The sequence below is a fragment of the Dermacentor andersoni genome, unplaced genomic scaffold (assembly GCF_023375885.2).
Source record: "Dermacentor andersoni unplaced genomic scaffold, qqDerAnde1_hic_scaffold ctg00000033.1, whole genome shotgun sequence".
In the NCBI taxonomy this organism is placed as follows: Eukaryota; Metazoa; Arthropoda; class Arachnida; order Ixodida; family Ixodidae; genus Dermacentor; species Dermacentor andersoni.
The window spans coordinates 1,224,170-1,241,940 of NW_027314755.1; the positions used below are offsets into that span (position 1 = coordinate 1,224,170).

At 47.1% G+C, this 17,771-nt stretch overlaps 1 long non-coding RNA gene across 1 annotated transcript; it reads left to right on the forward strand.

Annotated features, from left to right (window-relative positions):
- Window positions 1–8,029: 8,029 nt before the first annotated feature.
- LOC129381403 (uncharacterized) lies at window positions 8,030–15,945 on the forward strand. The gene is made up of 3 exons (XR_008609597.2): window positions 8,030–8,155; window positions 11,954–12,089; window positions 15,735–15,945. It is a non-coding gene; the product is annotated as an uncharacterized lncRNA (long non-coding RNA).
- The last annotated feature ends 1,826 nt before the right edge of the window (window positions 15,946–17,771 follow it).

The following is a 17,771-nucleotide window of genomic DNA, read 5'->3' on the forward strand; positions in this document are numbered from 1 at the left end:
ACATTTGGCTTGAAGCGCAACTGCCCAAAGTACTACGTGCGACCTGCGTAGTGTTCCATTCACTTAGACAGCACATTAACCCAGAAAAGTTCACGGGACATAGGAAATTCGAAAAACCTAATTACCCGTGAGGTCCCGAGAAGGTAGCCTCTCATTAAAAAAATTCGAGGCAACGTTAATCTTGTTGGCCACTGTGCGTGTTCGGTCTTTCATTTCAGTTCATTTGCTTGTCATAGTATTCTCCTCACTTCAGACGTCAAGTTCTCATTGACGAAAATGTTTTCCTTTATTAAGATTCTACGTTTCCAGAACCATGCGTTGAATAGTTTTCTGGAAGTAAATTTGATGATTATGGGCGGTATCTTTCCTTCCCTAGCTTGAAGCTTATGAGCTGCACCAAGACAATAAGCAGTCAGCAATCTGATATCGAGTTTCCCTGCTAGTGATCTCAAAACAATGGTAATGTCTTTATTGGCACTAGCTTTCCCACCATGACTATTCATATTATTCCTTTTCGAAGTCAAATACACCATGGTCCGCCTGAATAAGCCACCGAGATGTTAACTGCTTTAAATGCGTTAACTGCTTTAAATGATCTTTTATGTAAATGTCAGATTACCTTGCAAGTGGCATTTGTGTCGCGACGTTGAACGTGCCTGGACTTGTCGCGCCTAAAAGACAACGTCACCGCGAGTGTCTTCTTGTTGAAAGTAATATTGACGCATTGGCTGTTCAATGACACAGAGCAAATGATTAAAGACGAATTGCAACGAAACATCACTTGGGCTAAATTGCCAATAAATGCTTAGCACATACCAGCAATGTTGTCTTTTCAATGCAAACGGCTGGCATTTGTCTAATTTTCTGATTATCGAACTGCATAGAGGAAGGCCTAGCACATAACTCCTGTGCCAGCTCTCATAGCGTAAGGCTCCACCGCGTCGCAGCAGGGAAGTGGGACGCTGATCAGCCCGCTCGCACAAAGCGTGAAAACTACACTTGACGCAACTGCACAAGCTACATGTTATGGGCACTAGGCACCCATGCAAGACCTGGTTGCCAGCAACATTATGTGGATGCCTGTACACACTAAAGCAGTGATAGCACAATTCAAACAAAGGTCCGTTGCATGCAGGGGCGATATTTTCGGATATTTCCAAAGTTGAACTAGCCGGACTTAGTTATAATACCCAGGGAATCACCACCTCGTATTTTGCTTGGCGAGATGCGTACACTGCAGTGCTGTACGATCAAATCTTGCTACAAATGCTAACCTGAAGTTAATTTCAGTTGACCAAACTAAAAATGCGGGCCGTGAATACAGCATTTTAGCCGTTTCGCTATCTTAGCTTGAAGCCTCCCCAGATTTGAACAAATCTATTTATTTCCCAAAGGAAGAATAAAACTCCCTAGATTTAGAAAAATTTCCTACAATTTGTAGCGCTGCGTGTCCAATTTTTGGGAACGCTGCCACCACCTATAGTAAATGATGATAAGTAGTTGAAGCTTGGCAGGGCAAGGCTAGAGGGATTAACCGTGTACTAGAATATTTTCCATATTGCCGCTAGGTGTCACGAGCCAGCGCTGAAAAAGAAGTTGGGACTGGAACGCGCGCTCAGCAAGAGACGGGTGCTGGAGTAGAAGCAGAAGCTCAGGACGCCGGCTTGAATTTATTGCACGCCATCTTGTACAACTGTCTGCCTCGCCGACGCCAGGCACATCTTACATTGTCTTTTCGTGACGAAACTGGTGGAGGTGCGGGGTACGGTTCATCCGATGCCACAAACCCCTCCTGGTAGCAGGAGTACCAGGCCTGTTCTAGTGGACACCCCTGTTCACCGGAGAATCCGAGGATTGCCTCCGGAGCTTGATCTTCTCTCCGCAACAACATCGACGCCCCCACACACCGGTAAGGAAGGAACATCGACGCCCCTACCGACCACTAGGTAAGGTACGGCCACAACGGCAACTCAGTATCTGCTGCAGAATCTCCGAGTGCCGAAAGTGTTCCACGGGGATATCTTCGAGGATGTAGAAGACTGGTTAGTCCAGTTTGAGCGCGTTGCCGAGATAAACGAATGGAGCGACGCTGCGACATTAAGGAACGTCTACTTCAGCTTGGAGGATGGTGCCCGCACTTGGTACGAGAACCGAGAAGGGCTCATCAAATCGTGGCTTGAGTTCCGTCGTGCCTTGCTGGAGACCGACACCAATGCTGATCGCCGCGAACGAGCCGAACGGGCGCTCCAATCCCGCATTCATCTGCCGAACGAGAGCGTGACGTCGTACGTAAAGGATATGACACGCCTCTTCCGTCGGGTGGACCCAACCATGTCCGAGGAAAAGAAGCTGCGCCACCTACTGCGGGGAGTCAAGGAACAGCTATTTGCTGGCCTTGTTCGAAGCCCGCCAAAGACCGTGGCTGAATTCTTAACCGAACCCACCACGATGGAAAAGACGTTACACCAGCGCTCAACTTTCTATGAAAGGCAATTGAAGCCAACTTTACCTTCGGACCAGCGCTCAGCTCCGTATGACAGGCACGCGAACGCTGCTTCACTGACGGACGCGATCGCCTTTGGAAACGTGGACGTTCTCCGAGATCTTATCCGCTCTGTGGTGCGTGATGAGCTTCAACGGATCACCTGCCCGCCTCAGCCCACGCTAGGTTCCATTTCTGCCCTTGTGAGGAACGAAGTGCAGCAAGCGATCCAAGGTCCCGTTCCAAGCAACAGTACGCCGCCTGTGACAGCATAGTTGCAGCGGCCGTCGTATGCGGAAGTTTTGAGGCGAGTCCCTGTCCCCGCCCCGACTCATTTTGGCCCCGCCACGTTTACGCCGCGTCATACGTCCCCCCGCTCCCATCTGTGCAACCGATCCGACGTACGGAGGATCGTCGCCCGCTCCAAAGGAGATCTGACGTCTGGCGTACCCCGGACAGAGTACCTCTGTGCTATCATTGTGGAGAAGCCGGTCACGTATACCGCGAGTGTCCATACCGCCGCCTAGGACTGCAAGGCTTTGCCGCGGATTCACCAAAGCCACGATATGGCGAAAGGCCTAGGGTGATTCAAGAATACTTGACCCAGCAGAATATGCCACTGTTCCCACGGCGGCAGTCGCGCTCGCCGTCCCACAGGCGTTCTTCCCCGCTCCCAGAAGCCCTCCAATGGCAGCGCAGGGACGATCGTCAAGCCCTCGCCGGGAAATATAAGAACAGCGACCTTCAGGGGTGAGGCCGCTTAAAACCGCCCTTTCGAAGGCCTCCCATCGACGCGAGCACGGTCTATTAAGCATGATTCAACGACGACAGCAGCCGAACTCAGCAACAGACTCTCGCTTGACATACCTGTTCTGCTCGACGACCACCACGTTAGTGCTCTTTGGACGCGGGGGCCGACAACTCAATCTTGTGCGGAAAACTAGCAACGGAACTTAGAAAAGTTATCACGCCTTGATCTGGAACGCAAATTCGTACTGCTGGCGGGCATATCGTAACACCGTTGGGCATGTGCACGGTAAGAGTACAAATTCGTGGGTCCATGATTCCAGCCAGCTGCCTCATACTCCTCGATTGTTCTCGGGACCTCATCTTGGGCGACGACTTTCTGCGAGAGTATGGTGCCATCATAGACCTCCGGGAGCGCACAGTGCCTTTTTTCGACAGAAAGAGCAGCGAACAACCGCGACAATTGCCGACGCAACGCGCTTAGAGTTTACGCCAACAGTATAACTGTACCACCACGCGCAAGCGTCTTGGTAATGGTCGTATGCGACGATCTGCGTGACGGCGAAGCTGTTGCAGAGGGCAATTCCTCTCTTATGCTGACTCATGGTGTATGTGCAGCCCGCAGTCTCATTATGCTTCGAAGTGGACTTTCGGCGCTCTTCGTGACGAATTTCAGCCAGGAACATCGGCACCTATTTCGTCGTACTACTATCGCTTTCGCTGAGCCCATAGCAGACGTTGCTGAATGCTTTGCGTCTGTGACGAAGGAGAACCCAGCTCAGACACTCAGCAATATCGACATCAATTCAGACCTTTCGGAGGAAAAGGAGAAAGCGCTGCGCGAGTTGCTCCTTCGGTTCAAGGAGTGCTTCGCATCTTCTTCTAAGGTACGCCAGACGCCCATCATGACGATACTCGTCCCATACGACAACTGCTTTATCGCGTATCGGCGAAAGAGCGCAACGTGATTAATGTACAAGTGAAAGAAATGCTTGACGATGACGTCATACAACCATCCCAAAGCCCTTGGTCATCGCCGGTGGTCCTAGTCAAAAAGAAAGACGGAAAGCTTAGGTTCTGCGTTGATTATAGAAAGCTGAATAACGTCACAAAAAAGACGTCTATCCGCTTCCGCGGATCGATGATTCGTTAGATCGACACCGGCGAACCAGGTATTTTTCATCCATAGATCTGAAGAGCGGATATTGGCAAATCGAAGTTGACGAACGAGATTGCAAAAAAAACTGCCTTTGCTACCCCGGATGGACCCCGGATTTAAAGTACTTCCATTCGGCCTGTGTTCTGCACCGGCCACATCTCAACGAATGATGGACACTGTTCTGGCGGGATTGAAGTGGCACAGCTGTTTAGTACACTTAGATGACGTCGTCGTGTTTGCGGCGACCTTCGAAGAACATCTGAAGCGTTTAGAGGCGGTACTTGAGGCGCTCCACTCCGCTAATCTCACACTAAAGCCAGAAAAGTGTCACTTCGGATACGAAGAGCTGAAGTTCCTCGGGCATGTCGTGAACGCCGATGGCGTCCAACCTGACCTAAACAAAACATCTGCTGTTGATGCTTTTCCGACTCCTCGTGACAAGAAAGCAGTACGGCGCTTTCTCGGTCTTTGTGCGTACTATCGTCGCTTCATCGCCAATTTCTCGCGCATCGCTGAACCACCCATACGCCTCGCGCGAGAAGACACACCTTTTGTTTGGACAGATGAGCAGGACGCAGCTTTCACCGAGTTACGGCAACGCCTGCAGGAATCACCCGTCCTCGCTCACTTTGACGAGGACGCTGACACCGAGGTGCATACCGATGCAAGCAACATCGGTCTTGGCGCTGCAATCGTTCAACACCAGGAAGGCGTCGAGCGAGTCATCGCTTACGTCAGTCGCACCCTTACACGCGCCGAAATCAACTACTCCACCACCGAGAAAGAGTGTCTAGCGATTGTGTGGGCCATCATGAAATTGCGGCCTTATCTCTACGGTCGCCCTTTCAAGGTGGTGACAGACCACCATTCCCTGTGTTGGTTAGCCAATTTACGAGACCCGTCCGGGCGACTTGCTCGATGGAGTCTCCGTCTGCCAGAGTTCGATGTTACCATCGTCTACAAATCGGGCCGAAAACACGAATATGCCGACACGTTGTCGCCCGCTCCCGTCAAAACTTGCGATAAGGACATGGACGAAGACGGCGCATTCCTTGGGGCCCTCACCGCATCTGCCTTTATTATACGGCAGCGCGAGGACGCCGAAATACGCCCTCTCATCGATCACTTAGACGGCAAGAATACTACAACCCCGCGACACATTTCTCGCAGTCTCTCGACCTTCTGCCTGCGAAAGGGTGTCCTCTACAAGAAAAAACTCGAGTGCCAGCGATAAAGACTATCTATTGGTATTACCTGCCGCCCTTAGTGATGATATTCTCATAGCCTGCCATGATGAGCCCACGTGAGGACACTTGGGATTTTCATGCACTCTTGCAAGAGTACGCCAGACGTACTACTGGCCCAGACTTTCTACCACGGTGAAGCGTTACGTGCAAAGCTGCCGTGAGTGTCAACGCAGGAAGTCGCCGTCTTTAAAGCCCATCGCACCGCCTAGCGCGCCATTTGATCAAATCAGCATGGATCTTCTCGGACCCTTTCCCTTGTCAGCCAGCGGAAACAAGTGGATTATAGTCGCCACGGACTATCTAACAGGCTACGCCGAGACGAAAGCTGTACAACGTGCCACGGCCTACGAAGTTGCCCAGTTCTTTATCGATCACATAGTCCTCAGACTTGGTGCCCCCTCACATGTCATTACTGACAGAGGCACTGCCTTTACAGTCAAACTTATAGAGGACATATTCGCGCTGAGCTGCACGCAGCATCACAAGGCGACTGCCTATCATCCGCAGACCAACGGACTGAAAGAACGGCTAAACAAAACCATTGCTGACATGCTGTCTATGTATGTGGACGTCCAGCATAAAACATGGGATCAAGTCCCGCCGTACGTTACATTCGCGTACAACACCGCCATTCAGGAAACCACACGCTTCACACCATTCCGTCTTGCCTATGGGCGCGAGGTCCAGACCACGCTTAACGCTATGCTCCCGCACGACACCGACGCATCACTTAGTGCCGACGCTGAGCAACCTACTCAACACGCAGAGGAAGCCCGTCAACTCGCGCGCATACACATCGCGAAGCAGTAGAGTACAGACGCACGACGCTACAACCTTCGACATCGGCAAGTCGAGTACTAGCCAGGTGACCAAGTCTGGGTGTGGACTCCAGTCCGTCGCCAGGGGTTGTCTGAGAAGCTCCTTAGTAGATACTTTGGACCCTACAAAATGCTACGCCGCATTAGTGAAGTGAACTATGAGGTAATTCCCGATGGTGCCTCGTCGCCTTGGCGTTGACAGCACCACTCAGAGATAGTGGATGCTATTCGCCTCAAGCCGTATTTCGCGCGTTAAGGCGACGCCAGTCCAATATCACACGACTTCCACACTTCTTTCTAGTTTAGTAAGCATCGGGTCGATGCCTTTCTTTTGACGGGGGAACAATGCCGCTAGGTATCACCAGCCGGCGCTGAGAAAGAAGTTGGGACTGGAACACGCGCTCAGCAAGAGACGGGCGCCGAAGTAGAAGAGGTAGAAGCTGAGGACACCGGCTTGAATTATGGCACGACATCTTTTACAACTGCCTATATATATATATATATATATATATATATATATATATATATATATATATATATATATATTCCCGAATTGCTTAACGTGCACCAATTTTCCCCTGGAATCGGTAGCACTTCACTTAGAAAAGGAACAGTAAAACATTTTCGGTAAAGACGATGAAAGCGAAAGCCTGCGTGCTCGCAAAAGATTCATTAAATTACTTGAACACTGTCATTCGACTACGTTGTTACTTACTATTAATACTTCCTTTCTCTAACACGTTTTTCGCTTTTGCTCTTTTTTGGTCGCCTAGGCATCGCCACGGTTTCTGGATGGTTAAAGGCACGCTAGAACGGCCGTGGCAAGCCTATGAAAACCATTTGGAGACATACGCTGGTTCGCTGAATGATTACTTAGCGCTTTAATGGACGAAGGTAGTTGCGTCGGCTTTTATATATTCTTTTAGCAGAAAATGAGAGGGACACGGAAAGCCAAACTAGGCAAACAGCGCTCACTTTTAACGACCGATGCATCTCCAGTTGTCGCAGACGCACTGATACTCCTCAAAACGTCATGAGACACGTGTACATTCGTCGCCAGGCATGAACAAAACCAGGGAAACCACACGTACACACTTTTGTGGCCACACTGCTTATTTATAAAGGTGTTCGTTCAACGTGAAAAAAAGGTGATAACCCTTTTCTTTTTTATTGATAAAAAAATATTCGCGCATGCGCTTGAATTTTCATGCCATAGCGCTGGACGTCAAATTTTTGACCCGTGAGAAATATAAGGCTTTCCCTTTAAAAAAGACATTTCATGTCAACGGTTTTTAAATGGGAGAGGGGGTTAAACAGCTATGTTGATTTGGTGGGAAGACAGCGCAAGTTATTAGAACGCCTCTTCAACCGTTAAATTATTAGTATTTTGTCGTCGAGGTAGTGGCGCCACGCTATCGTCTCTTTTTATCAGATGAGCTCTACGGCTGTCTTCTAGTTTCGAAAGAGTCGCACATTTCAATTGTTCCCTTTCCTCATCGGCACTGACTGCGCATGCGCTAGGATTCCGCGTGCTTCGGTTACGAAACAGACGCCAGTGCTCCGGAGGCGCCGAAACAGCCATGACTGAAGAAAGTCACAGTGGAAACACGCCTCCTGTGTTTTTCTTCGGAGACGAAGCAAATCCGAGCACAAGCCACGAATTCTTCGAGGGCGCTTCATGCACGTCCGACTATTGCGCTACGTGAGTCTTGCCGCTTGTAAAATTCCCGCTGAATACTGTCCCCCGTACGTATGACCCGAAACACAGGCTTTGATAGCTATAGATTTGTTCCTACTTCAAAGCAGGCATTTGACAGACAACTTCCGACTGCGTACTACGCGGGCGACAATCGTAGCTTTTTTTTTTTGAGCGTCGATGCAAGATGATGCGAAAATATCTTCACGGAAAGCACAGCTGCGGTTATTTGACGTTAAGATCCGAAGTAATGTCACGGCGGGAAGAAAATGTTTGTCGCTCGTGTTTGGTCCCCGTATCGCACGCCCTAGTGGCTACGGCATTGCACTGCCGAGTTCGAGGTCACCTCTGATCCTGGAGCAACGGCCTATCATTGCTAATGGTGAAATGCAAAAACTCACACGCGTCTTCGTACCTGTTATAGAACACCAGGCGGTGAAGGATCATTTGGTTCGTGTCAGACTTTTCGAATGCTGCTCGCGGTGACCTTTCAAAGGCATATTTTTCTAATGGTCACCTTTGAGCTAAATAAACTTCTTTCACGTGGACCCGGGGAGCTGGAGAATCCTAAGCAAATCAGGTATGGCCGATGTACCTTTAGATTCTGTGATTCGCGTACGTCCGATGTACATTTAGAAGCAGCCATTACCACACGGCCCGTCAGTGCCCACTGCTTCACCTGATTTACCGCACCGGCAGGTAGCGCCGGACCATAAACAAACTAGTGCATGGGCATGGCCAGCGCGCGACCACATTCTGTAATGCCGGGACTACAGGGACAAACGCATACGAAACGAGAAAGAAACTACTCCTCTGTACTACCTAGGCAAAGTCAGATATTCAAGCAGCAGAAGCCTCCATATTTTCTCTCTCGTACCCGCTTTTACTCGTGCCTGCGTACAACTGTCGAGTAATTCCTCAAATGCCATCTCGTGCTGGGTGACTGCCTCGGCAGACTGATGCGCCCCCTGTGCGAGAGTCTGTCTAACGCATAACATAAAACAGTCCTGCACCGTTCACGCGCGCTGCTCAACGCGCTGCTGTCATCTTCATGATGTCTCTTCCCTTTATAGCTGACGCGACACTTAAATGCATATTTAGGTTAGAGAGTAAACATTGGACAACTTTTTTTGCTGCCACGGTAAATAAGTCGCAAGCTAGAATGATTTGCGGTATACATCTGCAGATGCACGTTCCTTCATTTACGGTTTTTTTCTGAGGCTTATGTTTGCAATTGCGGCTTGTTCGTGCCCCTGTAATTCAACCTAATTTTTCGGAAAAGCAGCTGCACGTGTCCGTTCGTTCGTTCGTTCGTTCGTTCGTTCGTTCGTTCGTGAGTGAGTGAGTGAGTGAGTGAGTGAGTGAGTGAGTGAGTGAGTGAGTGAGTGAGTGAGTGAGTGAGTGAGTGAGTGAGTGAGTGAGTGAGTGAGTGAGTGAGTGAGTGAGTGAGTGAGTGAGTGAGTGAGTGTGTGAGTGAATGAGTGAATAAACCTTTATGGGGTGCAGCAAAACACGATTAAACGCGCAGCCGGCTAATCCCACGATAGGACTGAAAAATCTAGTCTGCCGGCCCGATCTCGGGTGCGCTGGACGGCCAGGATTTGCTCCTCAAAGACCGGACTTTGCAGGAGCGCGTCATACGTGTTATACGTGAAGCGAACTCGCAACACATTTTTGGCACACATGCTTAACTTGAACTGATTGAGTCCTTCTCTTCTGATGTGTTCAAAATGAGTCTTCCCTAAGAGGCAACTGTCGGTTCACTATTATTCTGTGGAAGCCATGTTGTTGGTAATTTTATTTATTTTTAGGATAGATTCCTCATGGCAAGGATTCGTGATTCACCGTTCATTTAAATTCCCATGAAAATCCTAATACCACCATGGAGATTGCGAATCCAATTCGGCGTAGAAGGAGCATCTCTTTTTATTAGAGCTCTCCTTCGAATCAAAGCATGCAAGAAGTTCACGCAGCCTCTTCTTTTGAGCCTCACCACCCTATTTTATAGAACAATTAGAGAAACATTTTCCGGTGAGCGTACTCGGAAATTATCATTGGGATTCTCCTCCACGAGTTATTGACGCCACGACAATTTGAAAACCGAACACATATAGCCAGCTACAAAGCACTAATCATAACTGTTTTAAGTGAACAAAAACTCAAGTTCTGCACTAATGAAAACTAAACTTACTTGCATGTTCGTGCTAGTCAAAGAGGTGTTCCGCTACGGTCGATGGTCGTTCCCCACCCCACGTATTACACAATGTTCCCTTTATGTCAGCCAGCAAGTAAGCATTTAGGTAAAATGAAACATTACATGTACCAGGTTCATTAACAAAATATCAATTTGCTTGTTCCAAATTGTGCTCTTAGAAAAGCTTCATCAGATATTTCCTGCCTTACCTTCAAGCAAAGAGTCCAATACCAATACGTATGTCTAATTCTAGGATTTGTGACGACTCCTTCGAAGACCTGTGGAACGCATTGAACAGCTACAACGGTGCCACGGATGTCACGGCTATGTACGGCACGGCCATCGACCATCGTTACCACTCGCGAACACGCTTAACAACCCTCAACGGAAATATTATTTACACAGGCCACGACAGCGGTTCATTTACTGCAGAAGAGGACACACTTTACGAGCGTCACCGTGTCGGTTTCCGTATGAGCAGCCCCAATGCGAATTACCAGGATAGCTGATAGGAAAGTTGGTGCGTGAAATCCATATAGCGTGACAGCCATACTTGGACGACCCAACTGACAAAGAGATAGTTTACAAATTTGTAGCGCTGCCCGCCGCCAAGCAAAAACACATCACAGCACTGTAAAACTGCATGTGCTAGACCACCATGTTTGTCATCGGCACCTTAGTAAAGCCTGAAATATGCTTATTGCTGAAAATGTAGTGCAAATATTGGACTCTGATTAGACACAACGAAATTTGTAGGACGCTTTAGCTTCGCCTTTAAGAGTGGAACGCGATAGCGTTCAAAGGTCCCTCGCTGCTACTCGCGCTTTCCGGTAACTGCATCTTATGTAACCGTAACGTTTACCGGGAAACGGTGGCCGCAAACGCAATGCACGAAAGTGAGCTTTCTGGTTGAAACGCGGCTTCTTGTGTGGGCCGCTTATGCCCGGAGGCGAGCGCCATCTGGATGGTTTTGCACGGAAATGGGTACGCCACTGCCCGTGGTACGCTGGAAACGCTGGAAAATTAGTTTGTGCTAGAGCTCCCGCGTAAAAGAAGGTTTTCTCGTATATTCAAATTACAATCTGATGCCATAATGTCTGTAGGTTGTGTTTAAGTTGAAATTTACTATGGTTCGGATGCTTTTTACTTAAATTCAATTAATTCAGTAACCCATTTGCGCTACACGGAAGGCCTGCGCGATCCGGTATGCCGGATTCGGAATGATTTTTTGCTCACAAGATGGTCAACACCGGCGCTGGACGAAAACACCGAATTATCTTCGACAAGAGGCCCGTAATGCTATCGCGTTAAATATGACTAATCTCATCTTTGGCATGGAACACTGTCGTGTTCTATTCTGGTGTATTAAATACAGCACATATTTTGGGGGAAATCCAACGTTGCGTATTTTCTGTCAAGCATGTCTCTTTCTTCATATGTATTGAAGACATATTCACAGAAAGAGCACCGCATACGGAAGCACTGAAGTCAGGTTACCCTATCACTAAACATCAACTAAATTTCGTGCTTTGTTTTTTCAGCACGATATGTTGACGCTCGTTGAATGACCCTTGCACAGTGACGAGCTAACACTTCTGTTATTCTCTCAGGCCATACACATGCCACTGAAAGCGCAGTCACCAGTTGCCCAGCTATGGTGTCCAGCAGCAGCATCAATCACGCACAGCCCAGTACAAGCCGCACTGGCATGGAGGAAGCGTCGCTCATTCCGAAAAACATTGCTAGGTGAGCCCACGTTTGGAAAAATTTGCTTGCATCAAGCGAATCACAGACGGTGCGTAATGCTGTCCGTGGATAACTATGCCTCCGCTGTCGAACTTTTCCTATGGAGGAGAACTCTGATGTGTGAAACGCGCACAATATCAACCGTTATTCTAAACACCGGGTATGGTGGAGGTGGTGCTAACGTGCTTGTCATGCTCAGCACTCTTGCAAGTTTGTCAAATGCGTAAGGACTACGCCATGTTTGTTTGCAAATATAGTAAAAAGATAGGCCTCCCTGTAAAAACAAAATAAATAATGGGTTTTACGTGCCGAAACCACTTTCTGATTATGAGGTACGCCGTAGTGGAGGACTCCGGAAATTTCGATCACCAGGGAAACATTAACGTGCACCTAAATCTTAGCACATGGTTGCTTTTGCATTTTGACCCCATCTAAATGCGGCTGCAGTGGCCGGGATTCGATTCCGCGGCCTTGTGGTCAGCAGCCAGCACCATAGCCACTGAGCAACAACGGCGGGTGTCTAAAGCAATGGAGCAATGCAGTGACAGGCCATATCGCTTGAGTGACGTTCATTTCAGAGTGCAGCGATAATTCTTAGACTTTCGATGATTCCACTATATACCAAATGCTCAAATATTGTACCGCTTTGTTATGACTTTCGTTTACAAGGTAACATATGAGCCTGGAGGGATGATGACTGTATGACGCTAACGGAATGATGGTGGAATAAGAAGGAATGATATTACTAGATCGCCGGATCGAATCCCGGCCACCCCGGCCGTATTTCGATGGAGCGAAATGCGAAAACACCCGTGTACTAAGATTTAGAATCACGTTAAAGAACCTCAGGTGGTTAAAATTTCCGGATTCCCCCACTACGGCGTGCCTCCTAATCAGGTCGTGGTTTTGGTACGTAAAACCTCATAACTTAATTTTAATTTCAAGGAATGATATTGATGTAATGGTAAAGTTGTACAATGGCGACGGTATCACGACCATTACAGGCGCATTCTTAAGTCATGGTGATGGTATAAGAAGGACGGCCTGACGGCGACGGTAAAGCAACCGCATGAAAAATCGATAATGACGCCGAGCGCACCGCCAAGGCGGCATGGTGATTATACCGTACTGAAAACGAACGCATGCTAGCGCCTGTGTGACGAAGACGCAATGACAACGATGGCATGACGACGACGGCATAATCCCGACCGATCGGGACAGCATAACTGTGGCCAAATAACGAACAAAAAATGACGTCGATGCACCAAGGAGGGTGGTGTGACGGCAGACGACAATGGGATTACGACACTGAAGTGATCACTGCGGCGGCTGCTGTGAATCGCGTCCCCGAGTCACCCACGCGCTGCCTCTCGCGATCTCCCGATTAGCGAGGCAGTCGCGCCCCACTTGGCTTCGTTTGCAACGAGCCGCGCGAGACACTGTCCGCGCCAGCCAATATATCGCGAAATGAAAACACGTATGTAGCTGCGCTCAAATTAGGCATTCGGAAGTATCATAAGAGTCGGTGTAATTTTTTGTAAGATAAATAAAGAGCTTAGGTTTGTATATGTTGTCCTTCCCCAGATAAGTAACCACTGCTTTTGGTCGAATTAAAGTCGACATTGATGTTAATTATTGTTCGTTATTTTAATTAAGAAAAACAAGCACGTGCCTCTACAGCAAAAGAAGTAAAGAAAAATACAGGTTATTTATGTTACAGTAAAGCAGACTGCAATCAGTGTTGAAATGTAGCTTTAAAGACTGAGATTGAAGAAGCAGAAAACTTAATTGTCGGCATATTTCATCCATTGCGCTTCTAAACATCAACGTACTTTTATTTAACCTATTTGCGCACGTGGTGTATGATGCAATAGATTATGCGCATGTCGGTTGATTCGTCTGATGTGCGGGAGCGATAAATTGTACGCATGTGTGTCAGTGTTAACCAACTTGCTACAAAAATAACAGAGACATTAAAGTCCGGAAAATTAAATATAAGGCCGGTGGAGGAAAAGCAGCAGTTTGGTTGAAGACGATTGCTTGTCGAATTGCCTGTTGCCTAAGGGTGACCAATGTGTCTTGAAGAGAGAACAAAGTGCTGGGCAAGTTGACCCTTTTCCCACTCGAAGTAATTGGGGCAACGAAACCACTTATGGTATTGGTTTTAAGGGTTTTCTTACTACTGAAATTTATATTACAGGACTCCGAATTGTTTTTAAAAAACTAAACTTACGCGACTTTATACTACAGTTATAAAGAAGGGGAAAGTCACCATATGCTGCGGTACTCTTTACCATTTGAGAACAATTGCACTAGTACGTCGCGTTTCAGCTACGCTCATGCTGTACAGTTTATCCGTCATCGGACATTTTTAAGGCGGAAAGCCTTAGATCTCTTTCATAGTCGCGTTGTGATTGCACAGAAGATCGGAGTGATTGCATCACTACTGGCTCGTTCGCCATCGTCGTATTTCAAATCGCTGCCATATCGAGGCCACTAACCATGCCAAAAAAGACAGTCAATTATGATAGAGTCAATTAAGGCACTCGAACTAAGGACCTTTGATACGAGTCGAATCCACGACGTTTTCTGTTAATTAGAGCGAATATGACTAAGGCACAGTTAATTAAGGTAGCCTAATTAGGGCGCTTGAACCCATGACATTTATTCGGAAAAAGAAGTAATAAGAAGCAAGAATGCCTTAAAACGAAAATGTCGAGTAATTCGATGGTTCTCCCTTGACCGCGCCAACATTAACCTCGACTATCTATGGCGCATGCTAAAGTGATTGTCATTTTTTTTTTTCATGCTGTTCTCGCAATAAACTTGGTCCTTCAATAAATTCTCAGATAAGCAGCTGCGACTGGCAAAGCAGAAGCAAACTTAGCATAGTTGCAAAGAAATATTTATGTACTCCATCTTCGTTGATCCGCAATTCATTCGAATTCGTCCTCTCATTCTGAACTGTTCAAATGGACATGTTACTATGAGACAAAATCGGTTTTGTAATAAAAGCAAGATATTGAAGCCCATTATTTCAAATAGTACCTAAAATGCACTGCATTTCTTACAGCTCCGGGATACACGAGTCGTGATTGTAATTAGCGCAAAAATACTACATTCTCCACGGCGATGCCGACCCACAACATGCGGTTACAAAGGGAAATTTTTCTAACATGAGCGCTGCTTTGCATCAGCATTTTAGAACCAATCCGCACAGTGTCTTCTTTATGCCCCAACCTGTTTTATTATTAGTGCATAAGAAATGTACCGTGGAGCAAAATATTTTCTTCCGGAATTCATAGGATTCTGTCACTGTGGCAAGTGGAACGCGCATGTCATATAGGGAACTACACACGGAGGCATTATACCCGTTGTAATTTAACCATTAAGCTGACAATGTTCGTGCAAGTCAAGGTAGGGGCCGTTTCGACTATGGTGGATGAGTGCCCTGCACCAGATGTTGCCCCGTGTGCCGTTTGTGCTCTTCCAGCCGGCGCAGTGTGCCTTTGCTGAGTGCGAAACATTTCAAGTAGCCCGTTTACTAAATAGTACTTTGCCTTGCTTGAACTTTGTTTTATAAAAATGTAATTTCAACTTTTTCGCCACAGCTGTGTCTAACACCAACACCTTTATTAATTGCAGCTTTTCTCACGACGCCTGGCGTTACCAATGGAACACCGAGCAGAGGCCAATTACCGACGGGACGTAGGCCGTGGTCACTCGCCTTTACAACAAGCATGGAAGATAGCTCCAACATGTTGCGTGGCAGAAGTGTACTTATTGCGTATAAAGAGACAAGTTACCAGCGGCGCCAACACTGTTTCCGCATGAGCCAATCCATGAATGTTTTTGAAAGAAATCTGTCCCCTTTCCATCACCCCCAATGTGGGTTAGCAAACCGGGTGCTCGTCTGGTATACCTCTCTGCCTTTCCTGCCCTTGCTCTCGCTCAGTCTGTGTTGATGGGAATACATGCAAACTCATACGACATCATGCAGTTCAAGTTTTTGCATGAATTCGTGCTTATGTGACTGAACTGCGAATGCGCGCTCCTAGATGATCGCGTCAGGATGCGAGACTAGGTTCCATTCCATGATCAATTCACTCGCAACTGGAACCAGTGCGTGCCAATTGGTCTAAAATTTTGTTTAGCAAGCGGAAAATCAGTGGGTCCGTCGCGCTACCACTAGATACTTTTTTCATTGAACCGATCAAACTTAGAAGAGAAAATATTATGATACCAACGCAGCGTGTGATTTGCAATCAGGGCGGTGTTGAACACGTCTATACCGAAGGGTTATAACGGTGCTGTAACATATTCGGCACAGCGTGAGAATTACTCCCGTGTAGCGTGTTATCAGCATGCGACATATTCCACTGCATACAAGTTACAGTTTACAATTTGGGGCAGCCCAAGTCAATTTATACTGAAAATCTGTGATTTTATACCCAGAAAAAAGCAACAACTGCCACGTAAACATTAGAAATTTAATGAAAACGTAACTGAATGAGACAAAATTATTTGCTAATTCTTTCGCTCTGTTAGCATAAATCTTTACCAAGTATCCCCACCATATCCTCCTGAAGCTTTAACGAACTTCAATCGCATTGATACGTTAAGAATCAAAGTACACAACGATTTCTAATAAGTGTGGAACCACCTGAAATTTATACCGCTGTGTTAACAAGAACGTCTACACCTTGCTGATACAACGGCCTTCCAAACTGAATGCTCTATTCTGTAAGCTGATTAGAATTCTATGGATATCTCAAGCATTCTTCGTTCTGCCGGTATCTGTGCAACCTCTTCAATAACACTGACTGATGCACATTGAGAGCTTAATGGCGTGACTAGCAAAAGTTAGTATGCTGGACATTAAAAATGAACTCCTTAAATTCCGCTTATTCAATCGCACTGTAGTTCGTCGGAAGTCAACGATAATGCAACTCAAATCATTAGTAATGTCGTTGGGAATTGGCGTTTAATGCTTTTGTGACGTACGAAGGTATAGACACTATGGCATGGTGTGTAATGATGTGATTATCATTCTTAGCCGGCCATCTCGAAATCAGATTGCATATAAAGGTGTATTCAGCAATGCGGTATGCCCTTCAATGTTTTGTAGGGAACCTCGTCGCATCCTGAGAAGGGTTCTGCCGTATTCTCGTCTTTTAATCTCTCCAGTTTTCCTTTTATTCAATGTCATGCAATTTCTGCGCACTTAGGGAACATGCGCTACTAGCTACAATCCTTGCCGCGCTATTCGCACACACACTTTTAAAGGAATTTGACGCTTCCCGTTGCACCATTTAATGGCATTGCCCCGTGAAACCATGTCTCTTTGCAAGCTAATCTTCTGTCTGCAACACGAATCCTAGATAATCGCATTGACCAATCGTTTTGAAAGTTCTCCTATCTTCTGTTGATGGCACATACAGGGAGATTGGCGGGGCACTGTCGAGGACAACCGTTTTCCATTTCTTAATGAGTTGCTAATTATGCATTGCTTACCGCCTGAGCTTACGAACTTCAGCCGCAGGAGTGGCCACATCGGGTTCGAATAACCAGTTTCTGAAAGACGAGTACGTCATTGGCTGACGAATGTATGTGTCCTAGGAGGTCAAGAATCTCTCATCAGGCTTCAAACACAAAATTATAATCCTTCGGTAGAATTATGCC